Consider the following 27,711-nt stretch of genomic DNA (forward strand, 5'->3'; position numbering starts at 1 on the left):
TTAAGTGTCAGGGAACTCCACCTACAAATCAATTCCCCTAAGTATAATTTATTTATAATTTGCCTTATAAAAAAGAAATATCAGCAGTCAAGTTAAAGAGAAGGATACTCTCTTCTTACAGCTGTCAAGAAAGTGGTCCAGACCATGAATAAAGAAACTTAGAAAAGAAATTATGTCATATTCATACTGGGACTCTCAAATTCTGAAAGTTAAAAAAACAAATAATCAAGAGAATGCTCCAATATAACATCATCAGAATTGGAAAAAATCTGAGAGAGACCACAAAGACATGACATTTCCTGCTAACTGTGTAAGCTCAGGCTGGTTGTCAGCTATTTGATGGTGAAGTCAATTACTAATAATGGGCCATCAGTAATATTATTAAAAAAAAATAAAAAGCCTGAATTAATTCAAGAATTTATTTCATCCACTCAAACCTGTCTTCCTAAAGTTACAAATTTATCCAGAGTAGCAATAGATGTAGGAAAGCTGGAGTAAGTTTGATAAAGAGGACACTTTTCTAATACCTCTCTCTGTCCCAGTTTGCATAAAAGGGATGTAAGAATGCCTGCTCATTGTTCCTATAGTACTCTGAGAGGTACAAAAGCCAAGTAAATGTCACATTTTGTTTTGAATAAAGTTTGAAAAGTAATTCATGTTTTATTGTGCATCAGTGAACCATCATGTGATGTAATCTGCACAAGTCTTTGGAAGGAAACAACAAAATGGGGCAGGAGAAATGCTCCATGGCCGAGTTAGGTTATAAAGTGCTACTGTATATTGTACTGCACAGGCAGTAGCCAACACTATTTAAAACACTGCTTTCATTAACACCTAAATCCACTGTAATGGCTCTTGCTTTCTGTTGTTGTGGCTTGTGTAACGATTGTAAGTTCAGTGAATCTAAGCCGAGTTAGTCACCATAAGGTCAGGGCTACCAGCCTCCCTGGATGTCCAGCACCTGAAGTCAGAACTGAGCTTCTCCACACTGCTCAGGTGGTTCTGAAATGTGAAATGTCCTTAGTTTCAACTTAAGAACACTGTAAGCAGTATGTAACCATCCCCTTTATTCTTCTGAAAGAGACAATACTCAGCAACAATATCAACAGCTGTCACAGGCTTTTGCAATGGACCAAGCCACCATTCAAGGCATCTGTTTTTGTCAGCCAATTTAGTTATTAAGATAAATCATATTCAGGTTAACAGGGAAAATGTTACCTTTAGATCAGGATTTATTGTTGTTCAAGCTTTCCTCCTCCAGTCTGTCTTCCTGAGGGGCAACTCAGGGTAGGCGCACTGTGTCGGTTCGTGCAGCAGAGGACACTATTTCACACATCATCACCACCCGGGAAGTGCGGTGCGGGAGCAGCCCCGCTGCCATCAAGCCCTGCCTGTTTTCCACACGCAAAAGAGAGGTTACATTAAATATGGAGGTGAAAGGCCATGCATGCCAAAATGGAATATTATCAAGATATAATTAGGTAATACCAGAAAATGCAATAATAAAGGACAGGATTTGTGTTGACAACATGCGGATTGCTTGACCAGCTTAGTGCTGTGCATTAACATCCTGAAACTTCCCTGTTCTCCCTTTAATTCCTCGCTGAAACCCGAGACAAAAAGCGAAATGACGCCTCTGCTCATCAAATCTGCAGCCATCTCTGTGCTCTGAACACAAAATGCATGGCTGTACTCTGAATTTCCTGGAACTGAATCTGGTGATTCTGAGTACAAGCATGACACAGATGCATGAAAATCCAGGAAAAAATGCATTTATAAAGGCTGTTAAATGATTTATGCCATGCTAGTTGTTTCAGTGCTTAACTTAGCACATCAAGGGAACAATTTAATTAAGTTTATTTTGAAAGATCCCAGCTATTAGCGTGTTATAAAAGGATTAGGAAATATAATTGTATTCTCAGTTGAGACTTTCATATAACCACAGAATGTTGAACGGCCTGCCTCCAAGTAGGAAGCTCAAGAGTACATTCACTGTTGCATCTGCAAAAGAACAGGCAAACAAACAAACAAACAAACAAAAACCATAAAAGCATAATTTCTGGTTCTCCCAGAACTTTTAAGTTTTTAACAAGTTTTTGCACATTGACCCACTTTTCAATCAGTCAGTCATTATGCACAGCTTTCACATAAATTTGATTATTGAGTTGATAAATTTGATTAACTGCCTTATATCTTTGCTGCTGTTGTGCATACTTAATAAGAACAGCCAGAAAGTCACACTTCCTGGTACAGTGCAGTAACTAAAAACAACAGAATGCAAAGTTTGGGATGATTTCCTTCCCATTCCAAGCTGCTTTCTAGCAACAACAAATGTCTGACTCCTTGATTTTCTTTAAAGTAATGCTATATGAGCATTTTCTTGGACTCCTCTGTGCTCAGTCTTTGCTTCTCTTCATATCTGGCTATGTCTACTCACAAAGACTCTGCTTGGCCAAAACAGTGAGTGGACCTCATGTTCCCAGGTCTCTCTCAAAAGAACTTGCTATAAAATACCACTATATTGCTTGCACTGCTTTTTTTTTTGCACGAAAACCAAAAGCATCTATTAATGCTCTGTTCTGCAATGAATGGTACAAATGCACTGAGAAAGGTTGTCCAGCTCATGGATTCCACCTTAACACCATTAAATACTTCACCATTATTTCTGTTGTTAACCTCAAATTAGAGTGAAAGAACAAAATTATTCCATTTGAATATATTCATCATCCTTTACTATAAGTTCAATCTATTTATATTATGCATTCATCGGTTTTCCACCAAAATGTGTATGATCATTCATCTACTAGGTATAAAAAGTTCTAAATCATCCATTCATACTCATAAATCCTTTGTGATGAGGATTTAAATAAACTAGGTTATATGTGGCAACTGCCAGCTCAGTTCTATTTAAAAAATATATAAAGACACTTGTCAATTTCTGATCTAGTTGAGTGTGAGCATGTCATACACATGGCTATTTCAGCCCTTGGGAAAGATTCAAGTGCCAAAATCACTCAGGGAAGGTGCAATTCTCACCAGAGGCATTTTGTTACATTAATTCAAAGGTCTATCAGCAGATACATGGAGAACTACAGCTATCAAAGCATAATCCTTCTCATGCCAGAAAAAAGGTAAAGCATAGGACTAGAAAGTTTTAAGGCATATAGCACCTCAAAGTCACGAAGCGTTTCCTCTCAGGGTACCACCAGCATCTTTAGGAATATGTTCACCTTTTAGAATCTAAGCATCTTTAGGAACATGTTCACCTTTTAGAATCTAAGCTATCTTGGCCATCTGTGATAACTAATGAAATTTCTACTTAATAAATGTAACTCCTATTTGCTTCAAGGACTGCCTTGATAAGATCCAAAAAAACAGAATTGAATAGGCCCTTATTTAGGGAACCTAGGGCATATCACAGAGAGAAGAGTTATACAGTGAGTCTACTGAGACATAAATTATATCTCTGTAGAGCAGAAATGGGAAACAAGTTTCTAGTGGTGAGGGGGACATAGGAGGAGCACTCATTAACTGTACTTTTGTGAAAAATCTGAAGTCATCTCTTTGTAAAAGAAAATATTTAGGCAAGAAAAATCTTTCCATGAGATAACAATCACAGAATTAATTTGTTCAGGTCTTAAAGTATCTCATAGAACTTGCAGGTACTATTTTTGAGTTCCTACAATTTGGGATGCTATTTCTTGCTTTTGAAAGGTTTATGCCTCACAGAAATAAGAAAACTTGCCTCTCTTCTTTTACAGAAGGCACAGCTGTGCGTTTCACAGCAAAATGAATTAAGGACACAAGCGAAGCATCTTTCCTTTTGTCTTGCAATGTGTCAGGCATACCCCAGGCATATAACAAAAAATAAATAAAATAACAGTATAAGAATGGCTGTGATGAGAATAATATTACCATACTCTAGAGTCTCTGTCATGCTCTTTCATCTCAGTCTTGGCAGCCCACTTGCCAGTTCACATCATAGTTTGAGACAGATCTGCCAGGATATCAGCTACACATGAGAACAAGAAACTTGGTGTATGCATGTGTATATTTATATAGACGTACATACTCACTCACACAAACACATATATATTATTAAGGTGCTCACTCCATGGGTTGCAACTCAATAAGACCTTTGAATATAGCTTCTGGCCAGTACAGAGACTGAGTGCAAATAGCAACATTACTTTCCAACATATCCTTAACCTGCCTCCTAGAAAAACGGCTGATTTAAGGAAGGCAAAATGCATATCTAGGTTCTTCTGCCCTTTCTCTGCTTTAATCCTTTACATATATATGAGTATATTGTATAAGCTGATATGAAACTCTACTGAGGACATCTTTATCTAATAACTATTATCTAGGCCGTAGTGGTTTGTTATACACAGAATAATGAATGTAAACTGTATGATAAATCCTGGCACTCCTCCTGGAATGGCATCAATAGAGTTAAACAGCCTAGAGTGCTGTGATTGCTCCACCTTTATATTTCATCTGACAGTTCTCTTTCTCTCTCTGGATTGTCATGTAGCCCTTTTGCTTTGTCTGTTCACATTATACAGTAGCTCCTCTGGTGTCACTTTCAATTTTTTCCATACAAATGCATTCTCTGTGATACTTTCAAATTTGTGCACAGGAGAGTTCCTCAGGCTCACTGTTGCTTCGGCACACTTACCTTTATGCATAAATAATTAGTATTAATAATATAGATTAATAAATAAAATGCCATCCCAAATAGTAAGAGCATTTACAAAAGTTAGTTTTCACAACACATATCTTAGCAGACTACCAACACAAAATTTTCTCTGCACAGGACTTCTAAATTCTTCCACAGCTTCACTGTTTTCAGTGTTTACACTGGCAAGTGGAGGAATTTACAGCATAAACTGATGGTGACAAAGGCTTTGATAAGGAAATAGATCCAAATTTGCAAGAAAAGACTGTACCCCTGTCCTTAGGCATGGGGATTGGAAGAAACCACTACTGCATGTGGCCTCTAGTACTAAAGGGCATAATATTGCAGGGATAGGGACTTGGTGCATTTTTTAATATCGAAGGACTACTGATATTTAATATTTGGTATGAGAATATTTAGGTTTTGCCACTGAGAAAATAACTTCTCCTTGAATAACTCTTTAATGCCCCTCTTCTTTCCCCAGATGACGTTAGATGTGATTTGAGCTGACACCCACACTTGTGTGTTTGAATAGCTCTATTCAGTGCGAGGTTACAGTTTACATGTCAACTTCCCAGACCTAAAAAGCACAAAACTCTTGATTATGTTTGTCAGCCTATCCTGAGTTTTTAGTTCATTATGAGATTTATTGAAAAAGAAACATTGAGTACTTGATTTTCCTCCTTAGGATCTGTTCTAAAACATTTATTTTAAAAGTTACTGAATAACACAGATAACCCCCTTACCTCCTAAGGATTTGTATAACCCCCTTACCTCCTAAGGATTTGTATCTCTATATCAGTAAGAGCTTATCATGGAAAAATCTACTCCAAGAACTTTGCAGGACTAAGTTCTCTCTTGTTAACATACAGTTTTAGTCTCTTTGATTTTAAAATATATAAATCCAATATGAACAAAATCATATGAGAAGAACGATACGATCTGTATATTTTCCACTGAAAATTTAAACATTTAAAATGAATGAATTCTGAAAGAAACAGCTTTGAGTGTTATTGACTGAAAAAGCAGATGGTGCAAGGCTACATTAGTGTCACAGAGCATTACCTTCATGCTTAGGAGGAGAGATGGCATCTCAGTGATGCGCTGCTTTTTTCATTGCTTTCTAGGTGGTTCAAGTCATAAAACAAACAAAAAAAATACCCTTTTTCTCGTTGAAGTTACGCACTGAAGAAATTAATGCACCTCTGATTTACTTTTTGCATACGGATTGCTTCTCAGGGGGAAGATACAGCTTAAGGCTGATAAGTCATTTAAGTCTCACCTAAAACCTTAAAATAGAGTGCAAGTATGATTTAAATTATGCATGTACCTTTAGCTAGCCTTTGCGGAAGGGTAAACTTTAACCGGGTCTCTTTAGCCTTGAAGCATTAGCCTTAACGTGTTTTCAGTTATAAGGGAGATGAAGATCCAGCAAACAAAGACACCTGTTATTTTCAACTCTCTCTTTCTAGAGACCCAAGTCTTTTTCCAGCCATGTAAAGCATGCTTATAAAAATAAATTCTGAGTTTTTGAACAATAATATGCACAGTTCCAATCCTACTGTAACAAAATACAGAAACCTATGCCAGCCTATGAGGATCACAAAGTGTTCCCCAAACAAAGTGCATAGCAGTCAGAGTGATAAGAGCCAGTCACCTTCTCTCTTGCCCAGGTAAGCCTGTTTACTAGAAAAATCAAACACCTGAACAGACCAACAAAAGGGGACTAGCAGCTAAAGTCCTTTGGTTTGTCAAGCCCAGAGCAGAAGAGGCTGTGGAGAGATTTCATGGAAGCTTACAGCTTCTCACAGGGAGCAGAAGGGCAGTGATGATCTCTGCTCTCTGTGACAGAGACAGGGCACAAGGGAATGGCATGGAGCTACATCCTGGGAGGGTCAGGTTGGGCTCTGCACCAGAGAGGATGGAACAGGCTGCCCAGGGCAGTGGTCACGGCACCAAACTTCCAGAGTTCAAGGAGCATTTGGACGGTGTTCTTAGACAAACAGTCTAACTTTGGATGGTGCTGTGTGAAGCTGTGAGTTGGACTCAATGATCCTTGTGGGTTGCTTGCAACTTGGGATATTCTATGATGCTATTCATCACAGAAACGTACTTCATAAAAATAAAATTATTTTTATGAACTACATTGTTTTCAGCTCACATGGTACAAAATGTTTTGACAGAAGGACTGTGGGAATATTAAATATGTACAACTTTCTAGCTGTACCAGAGGTACCCTTGCCTCTTGTACTGTTGCCCAACTTCTGAAGCAGACAGGAACAGACAAACCTTTTTTGGCCTCCCTGTGCAAGTGTGACAAGCACAGGAAGCATTCCCACTCCACCATTTTCATCTCCATTAATTTTCACCTCCTTTAAAAGAGATTCCTCTGGCCAAAGCTCCACACTCAGTCTGTGCAGGCATCCCCTGGGATTTTCTGTTCAGCCAGACAGTGAATGTGTGTCTGGATGACACCTCCTAGGGAACAGCTGCATTTCAGCAGGAAGAAGGAGTGGGACGACCTCACAAGTCTTCAGTTGGTCTAACTGCTGCTGCCTCATCAAGGTTAAAATAATTAATACCAAGCTGCCACCTGAAGCTGGGCCTTGATCCAAGCACACACATCAGCCTATTGTATCATTTTACCACTGTATCTTTGTGCTAACTATGCTGCAGAGGGTGCCGAGACCTGCCCTCACTAGCTCTGCATTTATCACAGCTTTCAGAAAAGAAAAGAATCTATGAACAAGACCATGGCAGCACAGCTGCCTCTGGAACTGGGATGTACTTAGCCCAAGAAGCCCCTAACTGTAACCCAAAGATAAACAGCTGAGCTGTCTTACAAAGAGGGTAGGCTCTGGAAACTGTCATTTTTCTGTGCTAATTATGGAGAGCGTGAGTTATTGGAACAAGCTGCCCAGAGAAGTGGTGGGGTCATTATCCATGCAGACATTCAAGAGCTGCGGAGATGTGGCACTGGGGGACATGGTTAGTGGGCATGGTGGGGATAGGTTGATAGTTGGACTTGGTGACCTTAGTGATCTTTTCCAACAGTTATGATTTAGTGATGGCAGAGCATCACTTGAGTCCTGTATTCCCATCAGACCCATCTTTTGCATCATAACCGTGGAAACACCTAGAAACATTAGGGAGAACAATTTTAATTTGGGGCATTATTTAAAAAAAATATTAGCACACTCCTGGAACTAAATCAAATCAATAACCAGTGACTGGTCAGAAGTTAAAGCCGGTAGTATTTTTTAAAGAAAATACGACTTGAGCAAAACAAATAAGAAGCTGTAAAACTCAAATTAGCCACCAGAGAGAGCTCAACTGGTTCTAAACGGTCAGTGGTTTCATTTACTTTAGCAAAAGTACTGAATGACTGCAGATGCTTACAGACTTCAAACTTGCTGGTGTTTAAATGTTAGTACATAATTTAGAAGATGATGGCTGAGAAAATTTATTTGCTTGCCTTTTAAGATTTAAATTGATAACAGGAAAGAAATCAGATGAGAAAGCGCTTCTATAATAACTAGTGAGTACAACACGATTCAACCTGACGCACAGAGCCCATGTGACAGCACAAGACTGTGTTCATGCATATGCATAAAAGCATTATGGGCAGTCACAGTGAGTACATTTGGATGCTATTTTCACTATTGTTCTAATGAATGGAATCAAAACAATCCTCTTCGATGCTGCAAACATACATGCTTTGAATAATCCATTCAGCTCCCTAGTCAAACTTGCAGATGAGTTTTGGAGGCCGAAGCTGAACAAGAACATCCTATTTAATATTGAAATGAGAAGACAAAATTAGGTCCCAGATACACATTTTTTATCTTTCCAGTTATGATTTTGAAATTCCTGGTAGTTGGTCTAAGACTGAAGAGATGGGAAAACATCTTTTGAACAGACAATACTTAAGAGCATCTAACATAAGAACTTTTATATCATTGAAAATAATTGTGCTTTAACAATTGCTATTACCGTTACTATTACCATTTCCATTTAATCCTCAAATTGATTTAACATGTACAGACAATCTGAGGAAGGACAGGAAATCATATTTTTCCCTTTCTCAGTCAACAGTATTGCTAGGCTGAAGCTATCTTTTGCTTTCTTTGGTCTTTCTGGGTTTATGTGGTCTTCTCTCACCTTCTGTGCAGGGTAAACTTGTGCAGGCTAAGCAGCACAATGATGACCAGCAAGTGCTAGCAGGCATTAACCCCCGGTTATCAGGCATCTGATACGACCACCTTGTTTAGGCTGCTTTTATATAGTCAATTGAGAGAAAAAGGCTCTCAGAGAAGGTGAATAGACCTGCCCATCTCAGGAAGGAATGATGGATAACTTACTGAATGCAAGTGCCCATTTTTTTTCCCTAGAAGATCAGCTGTTGCCTCTCTGTTGGTTGTAAGCTTAGTTTAGATATCTTATATCAAAGTTGCTATAATTAGAGCATTTAAAGCATCTATATCTACTAGCTTCATAAAATACATGCTTTCTCTACTAAAGACCAGGTTATTTCAGTGAAAGTACATGCTGCAGGCTTCAGTTGATACTGGAACGAAGGTTAGCACTGCACTCCACCTGCCCAGTACAAGTCCAAGCTTATACACAAGGGGATTTTGGGGTTTAGGTCATTGGCACATATGGCACCCTGACTACTCCTATATTGGTTGGATCAGGAAGTAAGGCTATGCCACAAGTAAGTCCCATCTTATGAATAAAAAGAATAAAATAAATTTCATCTCGAGTTTTTAATAAATGCTTCTTTTCATGAAGTGACAACTCAGACAAGCAGAAATAGGCTGGTTACTTGAGCAGAAATTAAATGAAAGAGTAAGAAGTGGCAGGTTTCCTCTTCTGTGTGGGTTAATGAGACCCCATAGGACAGCAAGAAGGTGATTTTAACTGTTCTGATTAGTTTGACCTAAAAGCCATTTCAAGATTCATACACAGAAAATGTAATTTAAAATGACTGACTTGATAATCAAATGCAGTTAACAGTAGACATTCTTAAAAACCCTCTTCACAGCATCGTTTCAACCCTATGTCAGCTTTTATTGACTGGAATCTCCCAGTCTGTGAACAACTCCCACCAGCAATCTCATTGTTCACACACAGGATACTTTTTCAGCACTTTTAAATGACGTCTTTAAATGGACTGGATATAAATTCAGGATACTGCATCACCCTATCTTATCCTTCCTCCTTTATCAACTAAGTGTTCTGTCTCTGGGAGTGCCCATTGCTTTGCTCTATTATGAAATCTGTCTGGAAAGGATTTTGCCAAAAACCTTCACTGCATGGGAGAGCACTGCTGGACAACTGTTTCACGGAAGCTGTCCTAGAAGCCTGCTGGGAATTTTCTTGTTATAGATGAGCACAGTCCATACTAGATTTTTTTCCCCTTTGCTAGCTAGCTACTACTGCCAATGGTATAACTTCATGGCTGGTGGGGAATCTGACATTTTAATATGAGCCTTCTCATTGTAATCTAAAAGCAAGGGGAAAACAACTATAACAACAAAAACTAATCCACAAACAGATGTTTTTTTTACCAAGACAGACTTCCTCCTGTTGAATACTAAGGACTTAGAGAAGTAAGAATTTTCAGATGATTGGAGGATAGATTTGAAACAGGTTCCTAGGAACAGCAGTTTGAAGCGAAGCCTGAGCTGCAGGTTCTGTTATAATGAGAGCAACATGTTGGACAAATTAGAGGAAGATGCGCGACATATATGTAAGGGATTTTATAAAATTCTAACAAGTTCTTCAGAATTCTGTGATTCTGTGATATGATAGGAAAATATTTGAGTGACGGATACCAAATACAAACAGCAGTCAGCTCCATTTTTTTTAATTTTTTTGTTTGTATGTAGCCTGAAGTCTTTTCTAAGACAGAAAAAAAGAAAAATCACAAAACATCTCCTTAATGTGGTCATTGTCCTATTACAAATTAGTGGAGATCATCAAATCATTCATTCTACTGAAGGCCATTTCCCAGCTCTCATTTGCACAATGTTCAATCCAGTTAAAGCTGGGTCAAAATAAAGTGAGTAACTAATGGACTGAAACACTGCATTTTTTATAGGAAAGTTCCTGAACTTGAAAATTCAATACCTCAGATACAAGATCAAGTATAGCATTTTGTTGAGATGGGCTTTAAAAATAGATTATGATGTATCCACGCCTGAATTCTTCTATGAGAAAAAAAAAAAAGTTAGGAAGGGATTATATGGATAAGGTGCAACAAAGACCAAGTCAAATCCCAAGTTATGACTTCACAAAAAAGAACAGCTTCTTGTTTCTTCTGACTATCACAAAGACAGCAAATATATAGTCCCACCAAAGATACACTCCCACCAAATACCATCCAAGCTATATTTCAATTTGAAAGCAGCAACAAACAACCTGTAATCTATGCCAATTTTAAAACTATATGGGCTCTGGCACACACTGCTATTTGCACATACAATGCCAAGCTTACCAACAAGTAACTGGTGATATTTGTGAATGTTTGAATTTAAGACTCATTAGATGTTTTACACTTACAAGTGCAAATCAGGCACAGTCTCTTATTTCTGTTTGACATTACCCTGACAGCACTCTTGTGAGCTTCAGGCTATTAATATTGGTATTACTGTGAGGGATCATAATTCTGCAGGGGTCCCAGGACATGTTTAGCACACATCGACATGCTCAGCTACAGGCAGACATTAGGCTGCTCTGCAAAGCCGGTGGGAGGCAAATGAAATCTCTCCAGACAAGCCAGCAATTTGCTTTGCCTGAGGCTACAGACTGTGCAGAGCGCTCTATGGACATATGCAGACTGGACACATGCATGAGCATGTAATTTCTCATTTCAGAACTGTTGCTCAAGTTAAACATCTTTCATAAAAAAAATAAAAAATCTGCACTATTTGCCTCATTATTGCCTTGAAAACAAAAACTGACCGTAGAAATACATGAGAACTTGTGAGGAGAAGTATGAATGTGTTTTTGATCCAGAATCAAGTGTTGATCTGATACAAACTACCATGCACTCTAGGTACCCTTCGTAAAAGAAAACACTAAGAAAATGGCAAAACCAGAATCACAATGATGGCAGTGCTGGAGGAAATACCAAACAACTTTGCAAAATAAATTCAAAAGAATATTATTCATCAAATTAAATGTACTTTTCTCTACAGAATGGGAATTTCTACACTCTAAATCTTAGTAAGGATAAACTGGAAATTGAAAACAGAAAGTTCACTTTGCAAAGACAGCAGAGATTTAACATCAACTACCAAAACAAGTAATGAGATGTGCTGATTTGCTTTCTGATGGATATACTTTAATTAGAAGTGATTATTGGGCTCTGACATGTCTGTCAGTGAAGATGGTCACCTCTGCTCTCAAACTCCATGAAAATCAGAATTATCAGCACCTGTTCTCAGGACAGGATAATTTAGCAGTGCCATCATTTCACTCTTTGCTAAGCAACCAGAGTTCTGAATCTCCACAAAGAGCAGGAAGTAGAGATGCCCGTGCTTTCTCTTTGGTGTATTTGTGCAGATAACACCTATTCATAATTTATATTGACACTTCCTTTGCTTTCTCAAATTAATGTGGTGATTATAGCTTCTGCATAAAATAAGAAAAATTTGTGTCTACAAAATATAATTAGAGCTTCACACAATACCTGACATCCTGAAGGAAGTGATGCTCTCTTCAGATTAAAACAAGCCAGTAGGAACAGGTCCTTTTCTCAAAAGAGAGCCAGAGCTGAATTTTCAGAGGTATTCAGCACAACAGTTCTCATCAGAATTGGTTTGACATACAACTGTATTGTATATAGCCATGATACATTAAATCTAGTCTGAAAATATCAACCTATCAGAATACCTTCAGCTTAATTATGCATTAGCTTCCTCAATGCAAGAGAGCCTTCATGCTCCCAAAAGCTAATTTTATTGTTACAGATTTCAACCTGTAACAAGATGGTTTTTTATGTCCTTGAAAAACTTGTTTTCTTGCTTCTCAAGAACTTAAGGCTATTCCACCTCCCCACCTCCTCATTTCTAACAATGAAAATAGAATGTTTTTCAGATTTCATCCACCCACATTATTTGTTGGAAAATGATCTATTTTCCCCTAAGTTTTATACTGTGAAAGAAATCCTTTGAGGAAAAAAAAATTGAGAAGCTCTACTTAAAATACTGTTTGAAGCTTATTTTTTTCTCTCTCTCTTTTTATTTATTTATTTTTTAAAAGTTATTATTATTAAAGAAGAAATACATTGCCTTTGTCTCAAATAATGACCAAGTTGTTTTCCTCCTCATTCAGGTTATGTTGTTGGATGTTTTGGGGAGAATGACTTTCAGTTCAGAGGAATTAAAGTTATGATCACTACAAGCTTTTATTTTTGGCAATATAAATACATTTCTCTGTTCTCCCTCTAGCCTCTCAGCACTGACAACCACAGGTATAGTGACAGCTCTCAGAACTATAAATTTGTACTGGGGAAAGACAAGGGAAAGGTTATGATGAAGAGCTCTTTACTGTGGTCAAAAAACATCTTTAAAATCCAGTAGATGAGAGGCCCAATTTTAATAGTTAAAATTGTTGTATCACCCAAACCAGATTTGGGCAGTCTGCTTCTGGGCTGGGATTTATCAAGATTAAGTGTAATAGAAGGAACAGATAGCATTTGGGAATGAGGTTTTCCCTGTATGCAAGGGCATTTCTTGCCGTTTATGAAATTCAAGCCCCAGATGACCCAACTGCCTGGTTACCATACCTGTCTCTGTCAGCACACTCCAGAAAGGCAGCATGCTGGAACCTCCTGTTCAGACTTCACGCTCTCTTTGCCATGCCATCAGTGTGACCTTTCATTATCTCGCAACAGACTAATTGGCCTTCAGTGCCAAAACTAACATGCCAAAAATCTGTAGGCTTAACTATTCCTGTACATTACTAGCAGCTGCATTAGCCTTTATACAGACAAAATGTCCAGTTCTGACCTCGTTAAGTGCTACAGCACTGTTCTCTTTAATATTAAGAACTTCTTTCTTCCCTTCACCATATTGCTAGGAAAACAAGGATGAAAGCAGAAATGGCATTTCCACGCCTGAGAGACAGACAGCACAGTCAACAAGAAGCTGTATTGGTGACAGACTGAAGGAATCTTGGCTGGGTAACAAAAGGCACAACACAAGCGAATATTCACCCTCCACCTCCACATAACAGATATAATTTTCCATATTTTGCTCATCACATTGCATACCTCAGTGCTTTGCTCTCTGCAGCAGCTGCCATTGATGCCAGTAAATTCTGACCTCTGTCACGTAACAGGAATGTGGATTTTTGTAATCCTAGAGCAGGTCAGGTATCTGAGGGCAGAAAATAAGATTCAATTGTCTCTTTGCATAATTTCTGTAAACCGCAGTATTATCATAGAAGTCTTAATAGTTTAAAGCAACCAGAAAAACAGATTCTGCCAGAACTGCTTCTGTAACTCTGAATTCAGCTCTAGAAGGCAAATAAATACAAACAAAACTACATCTCAGGGGCAACACGAAAAAAACATCTCTCATAGCATCAGCCTATTAAGCTAGATATAAAATAAGAAAGGAAAGGGAACAGAAAGGACAGAAAGATGTTCTGTCTGCACTGTTCTTCCTCTTTATAACTTCAAGCTTGCATTAACAAAATACAATTGTGCCTGTCATTACAAAAGAACCTTTAAAACACTCACATAATTTTCCTCCTGTCCGTAGTTTCCACAGAACAGATGCATGTGCATATTAAGTTATATTTTACGATTCATCTGGGGAAACTTAAGTGAGACATATCTTTTTGTTTGCCATCAGAAAAGCCTGCATTGAATTCCTTTTTAAGCAAATAAATTCCTAGCAAATGGCAGAGTAAAAACTTCAGTTCCACATATTACAAAACTACTTCTTCTGCTTCAATGCAAGCCAAAGGAACACCCAGCCAAGGTTTTATAAGCCACTGAGGTACAACCTTAAGGTCACATGTTCTGACTCCACTTAATGCATCAGCAGAAGTATGCAGCAAAGTAGTTTCAGCTGTGGGTTAGCAGTTTTAATTGACAATTTGCAGGTAGCTCTCTAAGGGGGCATAGCTTCTGTCTATCTATCAACTTAGCAACTTATTTCTGAAGCTTTCCTAATGTGCCTAAGTGCTTCCCTTCTGCAAGTTGATGCTGAGAGAGCCCAGGCAGCTCAAGCTGATGCATTTAGCTTCAAGCTTCAACAGTAATATGATTGCTGGATTAGAAGTGTTGAGGAGTTTCAGTAGTGCTACTGGGGTGATGAGCTGTAGCATGTTCCAAGGCCATCCGTCATTCCTGAGCTCTGCATGGAAACATCTGGCATTAACAACATGGGATCATTTTTAGTGAAGACAGAATAAGCTAGGTTGCCTTACATAACAAAGAATTTGCATTTGGATAAGACAAGACCAGCTGAGTGCTGGGAAACAGCTGACTGGTTGTTCTGGTGCTCAAATTGTTTTCACTGTCTCTAGTAATAGCTTGAGTGAATAGCACTGATGTTTTACTCTATCACATTATACATTTGCAACATAACATCTCCTGCAAGCAGGTCTCCAACAGACAGGTCATTAAGGTTTAACATGATTTTAAAAAGGCAATAGTTTTGTAGACCTTCTCATGGTGCAAGTTATTTTTTGTATTGTATTGTTATGTGACAAGTGCGAGGATGCTTCATGGATTTTCAAGGTTTGATGGCTCTTGCTCTTCATGTTAAGACTGTTATACATTCTTATACATGGACATTTCATTTCCAGTTTTTGCATGCTTCCAGATAATTGTGCCAGAGTAATTCAGCTTTCAATGGAAAATACTGATGTCTACTTCTAGGAGAACCGGTATTTTACTAACTTGACAAAGTGATTCAGAGACATCCATTTGAATCTGCAGATAGAAGTACTAAGTCCAAAAGCAGTAAGAATTACTTCTGTTCATCTCCCATTTATCAAGCTTCAAATGGAAACAACAGCAATTAAGTAATAGTGTTCTCTTACGCTTATTTCCTTAGAAACATTACAGCAATAAGTATAACCATTTTAACTTCCTCTTATTATATGACAATGGGAGTATGCATCCATCTAACCAAATATTCTTTTTTGCTCTCAATAAGATATCATGTCTCCATAGTAACACCATATAGATGAAAGGCCATTTCATTTGGGAAATTCTATTTTTATTCAAATAATTTTTCATGATTTTCCATTTTTCTTCTAAATGCATTCAGAACTATTTCCAATTTTTTTTGGCCAAAACTTAGTTACTGTAAGCACATATATTGTAACACAGTGCAGCCACAACCCAAATTGCTGACAAGATATGCAGGATCAGGGAATACAAAAATGTATACTTCACATCCAAATTGGAAATCATGTTTTCCTATAAAAGTATGTAAAATACCGGGATAAAATAGCTCAATTGTTAGTCAGTGCCAAGAATCAAATTCGCCTCGTTTCTCCTGGATGCCAAGGTCACCTAAGTGACCACCTTAATTATGGAATAGCAGTTTTACACCTTTACTGTGTTCTGCGTCTTTGTCTCGGTGTGTCTGTATAGAGAATATTACTGAGAAATTAAATCTTCTAGTGATTAAGAATCTTTTATCCTTTACTTGTACTGGTATCGGTCCAGTTGGTTTTGTGCCAACGTTATCATTTATGCTGCAATAACTCTTCTCTTTCCCTTGTGTTACTACCCCCTCCAGCCTTGATTTATTTTGTCTAACCAAGCCAAGATCATTTTTTAATCAAACTTTCTTCTGCCTTCAAGTGGTTTTGCATATTTGTCCATCTGTACTCTTCAGCTCAAATAATAAAAAAGCTCTTACATTAAACAAGCTATCAGAATGTGTTTGTGTTTTTGTTTTTTTCTTCTTACATTTATTTAACACAGATAACCAGAATGGCATGTTGTATTGCAGATAGATTTTAATTAGTGCCTGATATTTTATTAGCTCACCTGATATGACTGAGCACAGTTTTTACTTTTTTTACTTTTTTTGCTTCAGCAATGACTCACAGACATCCCAGGGACGTGATGTTTTCAAATATTTAACTCAAAATGCATAACTGCTGCCTAATTTCTTAGACACATGGCTTTGCTTTATCTCCTTTGTTCAGAGAAAAATCTGTTACTTACCATATCCAGCAATTCCTAATTTCTGCCATTATTATTAGTTTTTTGTTTAAAACCTGCTTCTAGAAGGTCAAAATTCCCCATAAATGCAGCAAATCTCCCCTAGCGCTAATATTTCTCTTTCTAATAACATTATGGAGATCTTTATCCAGCAGGAATTAAACTCTAGGGGACTAAAACAGACATCCAACATTATCCAAACATTTCTATGATCCTTCTTTAAATTGTTTTTTTTTTAACTCAAACTTATCCATTTTACCGTGTTATCCTTTTTTTTCTTTTTTTAAGCTTAGCACATTATGAATGTGTAATACTCTCTCACTACTCTGCCTTTTGCTTCTAGCTTTCCTGAACAATGTGTACTCTTCCTATTTATGTTGCACCCTATCATTATTATTCTACCTCAACTGGATTACCCTAATTATAGCTGACTTGACATCCTGCACCATAATTCAGCTTCCTCTTTTGTTGTCCAGATGATTTTCATTCCTACTCTAACATTGCTATTATTTCTCAGCCACCCCATATGATTTCATTGCTAAGCCAGGGATAGTTTGTTTGTGGCGTTGCTCACCTAGTAGTTGTCATCAGCTTTCTGTCCTCTCTTCAGATTTCTCAAATGACTCCTTGCATTACCATCACTGACCTTCTGCATCATTGTCTGGGGCATGCAGAGCAGCCAGAAATGGAATAAAATGGATCAGAAAGCAAATATCCAGTCCCTTCCCAATGAGAGATCTATAGAAGATGCAGAAAGGACAGAAAGAAGAGTATATCTGGAAATTTAAGATTGGTTGTTTCTAAGCTCTTTAATTGTTCCTAAGCTACTCATGAGGAGGGTGCTGGTAGCTGACCCCTCGCTGTCCCTGCCTAATTCACCTGATGAGGCATTCCAAGTTGCTGGAATCCATCTCCCTTTATCCTCTGCTGCATAAAAGTTGTGGTTTAGGGTTGATGTATGTTAGAACAAAGGAAGAACCAGACAGCTGAGTATTTCTCAACTTTTCTTCAAGCAACAAGCAACTATAGGTTGCTTAATAAATCTGTATTTTGGTACAGAAATTAAATTGATTATATGTGCTAAGTGACAGCTCTTCCTCAGCCACAATTCCCACACTTGGAAAATACCTGGAATATTCATTTGTCATGCTTTTGTAATTTTTGCTATTGGTATTCCACATCATAACATCATGTGGAGCGCAGAGAAGAACTGCACATCCCTGAGAACCTCACTGTCAGAGAGGGAAATACGTCACAGAAGTGATTCTCCCTCTCTCACTGCCTGGCAGTGGGTGTGGGTGTGCTTCCAAGCTGTGTGCCTTCAGTTTCTAAGTAGGTTCCTTGGTCTTCAGAAAACTCTCTCTCTCTTTTATTTTAATTGATTTATTAGCCTCGATTTTAATTAGATTGAATTATATTGTGGTATCTTGTATTCCGATATCATAGTTAGTAAACATAAGTTTTCCTCCTTAGATTGTTGCTGCTGCTCTGGTTGTTTCCTTGAGCCCAGCTCCCTACCTCTTTTCCTTTTCCTGTTTTTTGGGGCTGGGAGGGGGGCCCACAGATGCACTGTCCCGTCATGGACATAGATTGGTCTAGATAATTCCGTGACATCATTTCTGAGTGTTACGCCAAGCCACTGACAATATGTGGTGCTTATGTCTCTTTAGCTACTTGTTAACTAATTTAATTGATTCAGGAATAATAGAATGATGGTACAGCATAGAAGTGGAGCTTAGCATGAAGGCCAATGTCTATTGCAGAAACTGTGCTGCACAATTTCATATTATGCTACTTAAAATTGTCAGCAGGCAAAATCTTGCATTTGCAGGAAAATAGCAAGAGTGCGATAGCTTTCTCCCTACACAGCATCCATATTTCTACATGTGAAAATATAAGAAAGTTGCTATATTACTTAGAGATGTGGCTATAGGGTTTTAGTTTGGTTTGTCTGACAGAAATACCTTGACATTCAAATGAAGCAAAAATTCTAAAAATAAAATAAAAAAAAAAAATAAATCCAAAGAGCTGACACTGGAGTAGAATTTAAGATTTGGGAGAAGAGAGATTTCAAAAAGGACTTGCATCCTAGGCAGAATGAAAGAACTATGGAGTCAGATGAAGGCAAAAAGAAAAGTTATAGCTGACAGCGAGGATAAAAACTGAAGGATTTATTCTTTGTGCAAACAGTCAAGCAAGAAGCATTGTTTTGGTAGGAAATGAATGGGACAAATCTGACCTTCATTATCCCAGCTCCTCTGAACTATTAAATAGGGCAAGTACTGAAATAAGGATTGAGGCTATTTTTGCTGCCACTGGAGCAGCACAAAACAATCTTAGCAGGGACTGAGATCCAGCCGTAGGACTGTTAATTAAAATATCCACTATTAAGATATTTACTGTCCCTAATAATCAGAGCCATGCAATTTGTACTACTGAGTAAACAAATCATGCTTTAGAAGTTCCCAATTGGCTATTACAGTCTAGTCTGTCAACTGTCATTTAGTTATAAAACCAATTTTCCTTGTAGTTTATTTGCATAAACAACATTCCTTCAAAGAGCTTCATGGAAAAGAAATCACATTAAACAAAATTAAAATTAGGTTAAAGTAAAGTTAATAATCTGACAAGATCCCCAAAGCCAAACTAGTCAAAGATTTTTAAAAATTTCATGCTGCGTTTTATTGATGTGTTCACCTCTTTAGGCAGACTGATGCTGTGTTAAAAGAATGATCATTACTGCTTCTTGAATCCTGTTAATTATGCTTGTGTGTGTGCTGGGTTATTTGCCATTGGTTGCTCTCCAGATATGCTCTCATTTCTGTCTATTTTTATGATAAATTTAAAAATATTCACGTGGACTATAATTTACTCATCAGTCTCCCTCTCACTGTATATATATTTTAGGTGTCCTATACTGGTGTGGCCCAATTTGGGCAGATAGCATCACATGGATCTCTGGATGGGCAGTTTGCACCTGCCAACTTTGCTTTGTTGGGCCATCAATTGTTTTAATGTATTATAATCATAAACAAAGTGGTGCTTACAGATGTAGTGAACTGTTCAAATACAAAAAGATTTCATAACTTGCAAATATGGTTTAATATATTGAATTTAAATGGCTTAAGATGGAGACACACGAGGACTTTTCAGAGTCAGGGCAAGAGTTATACTTCAGTGTAAGCCTTTGATGAGCAAAACAGATTGCTATCCTTACTCTGTATAGCTTGATCATCCCATTTTTTTCCCACATCTTCTAACATGCACTATAGCAAATTTTTCAAGTTAGGAATTATTTTAGTATCCTACTTACTGCAATGATTTATTTTAAAATAAAGTGAGCTTTTTCTCCATGCATTATCCCGCTATCTTGTATTTTATCCAAGCTGTTGAAATGCTTCCATTTCAACCGAATGCTTCCATGCTTCCACCGAAGAAAATTCTGCCCTTGAGATATTAATCTGACCATTGGTTGTAGGTCAACCAGCACTGCGGGGAACTCCATTACAACTGGAGCTGTTAAATATCATTTTCCACTGAAAAATCTTTAAGGAAAGGCTTGCAAAGTCCACAGGTTTCTGTGGAATTTCATTTAATGTGCACCAACTACCCTGCAGGACTTGAAAAAAATCATTAACAAATAAGTTTCAGATAATACCAGACCTCGTCTGTAAAATTTGCATTGCCCCACAATCCCGAGTGAGCCTTTAGCTTTTGCATTTGTAAAGTCAGATGACGTTTACTGAAAAAGGAAAACACTGAAGCTACTGACTAAATAAATACATGAGAGTGCCCATGAACCTTTCCGTGATGACAGTGATGCAATGAGTATTTATCAGCAAAGATGGTGATTGCAGACAGAGCAGAATGGGACAAGAAAAGGCTTAAACTGCAATGAGTGGCTTTACCTTTGGGGAAATAGAGACTCCTGGTTTTATAGGTTATTATTTCTTCCGCATCATTCAGCATATGCTTATGCAACACAAACTGGTCTTGTTATTTATATTTCACAGAATTTCAGGCCAGAATTTTCTTTTCTTCCCCAGAGCTTTAGCTGAGCTGATCTTGCTTGACTGCTTCTGAGCCTGCATCTGATTTCTGACTGAATGTGCTCTCACACTGCTCAGATAAAGGGCCTTCATTGCTGCTGTGACTTGCGTGGGGCTGGATATTACACCTGTCTTACGTCTAGACCTACAGAGATGACAACATGCTGATTCATCTATGGATGATCAAAGTGAACGCTCCAGCAATCTCAGAAATAGCCTTCTTTGCTCACTTATGTTAACCCCAAGATGCCTGAATGATACTGTGGGGAAAAGAAAGGTCACACGTGCTACACAACTACAGAGATGTACATACCTGTTATAACCATGACAAGATATAAGAATAGGGAGTGAAATAAAGTTTGATTTTAGATTGCACTCCAAAACTGAGGCTCCTGAGTCTGTTATGGCTTTTACAGCTATGGCTATTATATTCCAGCTAAACCATGCATCCTTACTTTGATTCTAAGTGCTGCTATTTTAACCCAAACCTCAACACAGAATCATACAAATCCAATATTGTACAAAATAATAGTGTTTAAAAATGGAGAATTTATCCTCTTTGTTATTTTTGAGGAGTTTAAAATTTTCTTTGAATATTTTTTCTTTTAACTGCAAATAGATGCTGGTCCATTGGGCATTGAGAGTAAGAGGGTACTGAGCTCTTGCTGGCTTGCATAGGGCAGCAGTTAATGGAAGATATAGTTGCTGGGTTTCTCAGAAATTGCTGCAAATCATCTTTTCCCCCTCAAGCTGTTGTCCAAATGGAACAAGATGAGCTTGAATCAAAAGACATTTACTTCTGTAATGTTTTCGATTTCAGCATCAACTACAGAGGATAAACTTTCACAATTTATCTGGAGAATGATGTGTTCATTTTGCTTAAAAATCTGCCTGAAGACATTTTTTTTCTGCGGCTTCCAAGCAATGTGTCTACAGATTGACATGCATTCTTAGCTTTATGGCAGAAGTCATAGCAAGCAGCATCTGGAATGTGCTGCTTAGGAACTAGAAGAGTTTATCTGCATTTGAGGGGAAAAGGAAAATATGATAAATCTTTGGTGTGTTATATTACTTCCACTTTGCCATTACTTCTCACGTGAAGCATCATAGAATCATAGAATGGCCTGGGTTGAAAAGGACTTCAAGACCTCAAAGATCATTTAGTTTCAACTCCCCTGCTGTGGGCAGGGTCACCAATTACTAGACCAGGCTGCCCAGAGCCACAAGCTCCTAACAATCTTCTAATGGTTAGCTCAAATAATTGTGTATTTCTTTACTTAATGCTACAATTAACTTTAGAATTTAGGAATAAAAGTCTCACATCCAGAATCATTTTATAATAAAAATTACAATCAATTTATTCAGGAGAACTTTGCAGTACAGGACTGATCTCTTTTGAAAATACATGTTTCTGTGGGGCTTTCTGCCCTCCTGACTTTTCTGTTTGTCTCACAGCTTACAGACACAGAAGTGAGGTGACCTTCCATCACAGAAGCTGTACTCAAGCTTAGGGGTGCCCTTGGGCGCCCATATCAGCTGCACCTCAATGCAATAATCTTATTGTCTCTCTCAAAATTAGGTCATGAGAGCCAAGCCCTGGTTCTTGCCTGTGGGGATAGTATTGCTGGTATTATATACGATATATCTACAAAAAGATTTAAATGGAACTCTGAAACCAGGCTTTGACAAATAGACTCAGATTAACAGAAATATATTTTTTTTCCTGCAAATGCCAGAAAAGTGCATCATTACTTTTGATAAAATAACATGCTATCTGGCTTTCACTGAGTTTCCACTCAGGGAATGTGTACCATATTTATATACACGAGGAAAATACAAAATGATTTGCTGACCCCCAGCTTTGTACTTAATATCCATGTGACATATTCCATGAAAACTAGCATGTGTAAAGGATCATGTCATTATATACAGCTGTTAAAGACCTAGAAAGCGAACAATGTGCTACTGACATATAAATAATACCTTCTGTGCACAGTTAAACATTGGTGCTATTTTTTGCCAGATTTTAAGCTCTTTGGAGGCCAACTGGAACAGCTGAAATAGAACATTAGAAAAATGTTTTGATGCTAGAGCACAGATGGCAGTAGCCCAGTGTGTCAAAATAAATGTTTCATTTTTGGTCTAATGTGGGAAAAATGGACCTTGTCAATTACTTCAGTAATCGCAGGTGCAATAAATGCACTTGGTAGCTAAGAAGAGCTATTTCAGATGGCATTCAGAAAAATTCTATGTATCTTACTTCCAACAGCCTGCAAAGGTAAATTACTTCAGTCCAACAACTTACTGCATTTGGAAGGGACTCTAACAGCCACAATCAAGACTTAAACTTCAGTTTCTTATTTGGCACCCGAATTGCACAGACACAGGACTGCTCCCTCTGAGCAGCAGTTTAAAAAGGTGATGTGAACAATGGAACTACTAACATCAAACCATCAGCACCTGGATGTTTAGGAAATGTCCACTGGCTTGAGCAGACTTCAGTGCTTAAGTGTTCTTCTTTTTTTTCCCTCTTGAGGTCTTTTTCAGCCAGCAGAATAAACAGGAAAGCCAACCAAATGGAGGCAATTACTATTCACAGTTACCTTCTACTCATACCTTTCATGCCAGTGGCAGTACTTGGCCATGCACAGTCAGCCCATCCACCCGTACTTGCAGCAGTGAAGGAACAACACCCATCAGTTGCAATCCATCCATTCAGGAAAAACTTTTTATCTGAAAGAGCATTTGGGTACTAGTACAGGTTGCCCAGGGAGATGGTGGAGTCACTGTCCCTGGAGGTGTTCAATAAACATGGAGATGTGGTACTAAGGGACATGTTTTAGGGGGCAATATTGGTGGTGGATGGATAGTTGGACTAGATGATCTTAGAGGTCTTTTCTGATCATAATAATTCTATGATCCTGCTGGGGTCAGAGTCACCCTGCTGTTCTATTTAAACACTGTGAAAAACTTTCAGATAACCCATAGAAAATGTGGTGTGGGAGAAGATAACAGCCACGTAGGGTACAAAATTAAAATGCCCTCAGCTGCCAATACTCCGTGCTCCTTGGTTACAGCTGGAGCTGAGAGTCTTGTCCATAACATGGAGCAGTGACAGAGTGAACGATAACTCTTATACCACAGCACAACATTAAAATGATTCACATTCTCTTACCCAATATTTTAGTTCTCATGCAATTTAAATATGCTCCATCTGCTGCAGTGACAGTTCTCACAGTCTGCGTGGCCAACAAGAAAAGGAGGGGGGAAGCAAAGCAAAGCCAAGCCTACAGCCATATGTAGAAGACACTCTCATTTTCCTGCGACTGTGCTCTTCCAGGCAGCTCTGCAGACGCTGTTGCAGAACCATGGCTTTGCACTGGGATGGCTGCAGTGAGATCACTGCATTTCTGCTGAAGAGGCAGGATTCATGTTTATCCCTGGGCACTGCAGCACAGAAGGCAATGTATAGTTTTAGGTAGAAGGGATCTGCAAGGATTGAAAAGCCTGAAAAAACCCAGTGCTTTTCTTGCACTGTTCATCTAAAAGACATAATTTCTGTCACACATCTTTTACAGTCTGTTTTCAGTGTTTCACATACCTGAAAACATTACTTTTCAGCTCAGTTAAATTTGTTTCCTAGAAAAATATGACATGGATCAAAATCACTTCTTTTTCAATAACCACTGGGTTATTTTCTGCTTGAGGATGAAGCACTCAGTATGAGTTTTATACAGGTGTCCCAGGAGAGTGGAATACGAAGACAACAACTGAGATGTACTCAGGAGCTACAAAAGAAAATCATGAACTGGCAGCCTGACTTTCATGCTTTCTAAATGTGTTGTGTTTTGTGTTTTTTTTAAGCAAGCAGAAGTCAGATGATAGCCAGAGACCTGACTCACGGAGATATTTCAGGGAGAGCTGTGAATTTGCAACGCCTGCAAAGTCCTCCTCCTACCCTCAAAGTGGGGACATCAAGCAGCAGGTTACCAGACCCCCAGCCCTTATGTTTGTGAGCATCCCCCAGAGAAGCCACACAACGAATACTAAAGTGCTTCAACTGCTGCGATGGTTGGCATGCACCCACAGCCACAGAATCAATTCTCTACATCCTGTTTTAATTCCGGATGGATAAATTAGGGTCAGCAAGAAATGAAGCAGCAGACAATGACTGGTAAATGACCCAAATAAACTAGGCCAGCAACAAGACTTTTAGGCAGGGAAGCTTGCACAAAACTTGCTGGAGGCATAGAGGAGTTGTTGAGCGAGTTAATTGTCAGCATCCCTCAAGTTATTATAGACAATTCTAAAGTTAACATTGAGCAATTCAACCTCTCTTATGTGTTAGAAACGCTGCACTTACTTGAGAAAATTATAGCACTTATTCTGAATAAAGAATTCAATTTGCAAGGATTAATAAACACCTTAATTAATGTATGACTTAAAAATGATTAAGTCCTTTAAGAGATTTAACATCTTTTTCAGTCTTATTTGTCCTGAATGATCTTCAGAACAATTACTGCATGAGCATTTCATATTTGCAATTTACTACACCAGCCATAGTCAAAGGAGTGGTTATAATTGAATTAAATTATTAATGATTTCTGCCCCTAATTGTTAAGACCAGATAGACTGACTCACTTAACTCTTCACTGGAGAAATCATCAGCATCATATGATTTGCAGGGGCATTTCCATTTTTAGACTACGTGCATCACAAGTAATTTAAATTTGAAGTGTATGTCTTCAGTTCTTTAGAAATACTGCATAGTAGTAGGTTTTGCTTATAAATCAAGAACTCTCCATAGAAAAGGAATTCGCTAAAAGGAATTTAAAGTTCCTAACATTCATCAGGAGTATATATAGCAAATTAGGTCTAATCTTGTCCAGCCTGTGCAAAATTGGGACTGAAATATCACCATTAGGAACTTTTTCCTTCTCACAGATGAACTTTTGAATTTCCCATACCTCTGGGGAAGGTATTTACAGTGAGAGCACCTGCCCAGGCACTGGAAAAGCTTCTGAGACAGTTACACATAGTTGGTTCCTTTGCTGCAGAGCCTCAATACCTGTCACATTTAGAAAATTCTAGGTTCCATTTAAAACCAGTAGGAAATCCTGCAAATACTGGTAGCGCTTCAGGTTAGAAAACATCATCTGAAAACACAGGCTGCTTGCTCAAAGCAGGGAAGGGGGAGGCAACTAACAGTACATTGATGCCTAATGTTCTCCACAGTTTGTTTATATGTCCATATGCAACTCCACACAAACATAAATTACATGCTTATATGCTTAACACACAGAAATCTTTCCCTCTCTTTCCAGTGTATCTCTATCCAAGCTGCTAGGGAAAGGGAAAAGCTCTCTGCTCTGCAGCCGCTGTCAGGCCAGCATCCTCCTCCTGTGAGTGACAGGAGCGGAGCTCCTTCCAGAAAGGGTTCAGTCAGGAGCAGACCATCTGGATGCTGTCTCAGAGCTGCAGAGAGGAACGTGTGAGAGAGAAAATAAGAACCAAGAAATAGCAAGGAGCTTCAGGGACAGCACAGCAGTGGAAAAGGAAGAACTCGGGCTATTACCTTAAAGTAACAAAGAGAAATAATGTTTTTATTTTGATCTGCATAACACTGGTGTTTTGGGGAATGTCAGCAGAGGACATTTCTAAGTCAGCTGCAGTGCCTGTGTTTCAGTATTCACCCCAAATTAGTTACTAGGAAAATAACATAATTACTGTGAGAAAGAACAGTGACCAAACACTTTGCCACAGGTCTGTAATCAGAACAACCCTTCTGATGTAAGGATGTTCCACAGCAAATAATATCTATAACCAAGCTTTACAGCAGGAACACTTTCAGAGAGGAAGAATAAAGCAGAGGAAACTGTGGATGGATGTCTGGGACTGCAGTTACACAAGGTACCTGAGAAAGGACATGGGCAATCACATCCAAGCACCCAGCATGCTGCATCGTGTAGAGGAATGCACGGGGTGTGGGGAATTCTGCTTAATTATCTCCCAGGACAAACCCATATCTAGGAGGAAAGGGGAAAAGACAGCGAAGAGCATTTCAAATGGCAGCTGTGACACCGCCCTGAGAGCACAGGACCTGAGGCTGTCAGGTAAGCTGAGGTCAGCACTGAACCTGTGCTGCCTTTCCAGAAGGACACAAAAATGTTAAAGGGATAACAGCAACGTGACTGAGCACACGAACCAAAGTCTGACAATGGAGAGTAGGAGAAGTGAAAAGAAGCACTGGGCACGGGGGCCAGGAATTTGAGAAGAGGTCTCAAGATTACAAAAATAAAATCATTGATTTATGTTTATAACACCATTTTCAGTTCATAGAAATACATGACCTGTAAATTTTCAACTGGAATGTATAAAGTTGCAATCAGATTTTCAACTCAAAAATCTGATCATATCTCTTCACCAGACTTTCAGAAGACCTCTCCAACCAGAGAATAATATTCCTTGTTTCACAACCATGCCTTATTCATGTCATTGCTTTTTGCCAGTACACACTTTTGTGAACAAATGTCAAAGAAGAAGTAAAAGAAGAGTAAAATTTCATCAAAAATCTCTGATGAACACCTCAAGAACTCACTAAGATTTGCAGTGACTTCCATTGAACAACACTGAGCAACTTACGTGTATGCAGCCCAAGAGCATTCCTCTTTCTTCACCCAGGAAAGCAAGAAGGTTGGACACTGATGTCTGAGTACCTTCCTGCTCTGTTAAAGAATCTTCTGTCTGGCAGTTTCTATCCATATAGGTACCTGTGGGCAGTA

General features: G+C 38.4%; 1 long non-coding RNA gene across 1 annotated transcript; it reads right to left on the reverse strand.

Annotated features, from left to right (window-relative positions):
- Positions 1-1,254: 1,254 nt before the first annotated feature.
- Positions 1,255-27,706, reverse strand: LOC107315961 (uncharacterized). Its single transcript, XR_004307773.2, has 3 exons — positions 27,572-27,706; positions 13,959-14,064; positions 1,255-1,391 (listed from the first exon to the last, which is right to left on the reverse strand). It is a non-coding gene; the product is annotated as an uncharacterized LOC107315961 (long non-coding RNA).
- Positions 27,707-27,711: the final 5 nt, after the last annotated feature.

The sequence above is a fragment of the Coturnix japonica genome, chromosome 8 (genome assembly GCF_054131305.1).
Source record: "Coturnix japonica strain WE chromosome 8, WE-NBRP24, whole genome shotgun sequence".
NCBI lineage: Eukaryota > Metazoa > Chordata > Aves > Galliformes > Phasianidae > Coturnix > Coturnix japonica.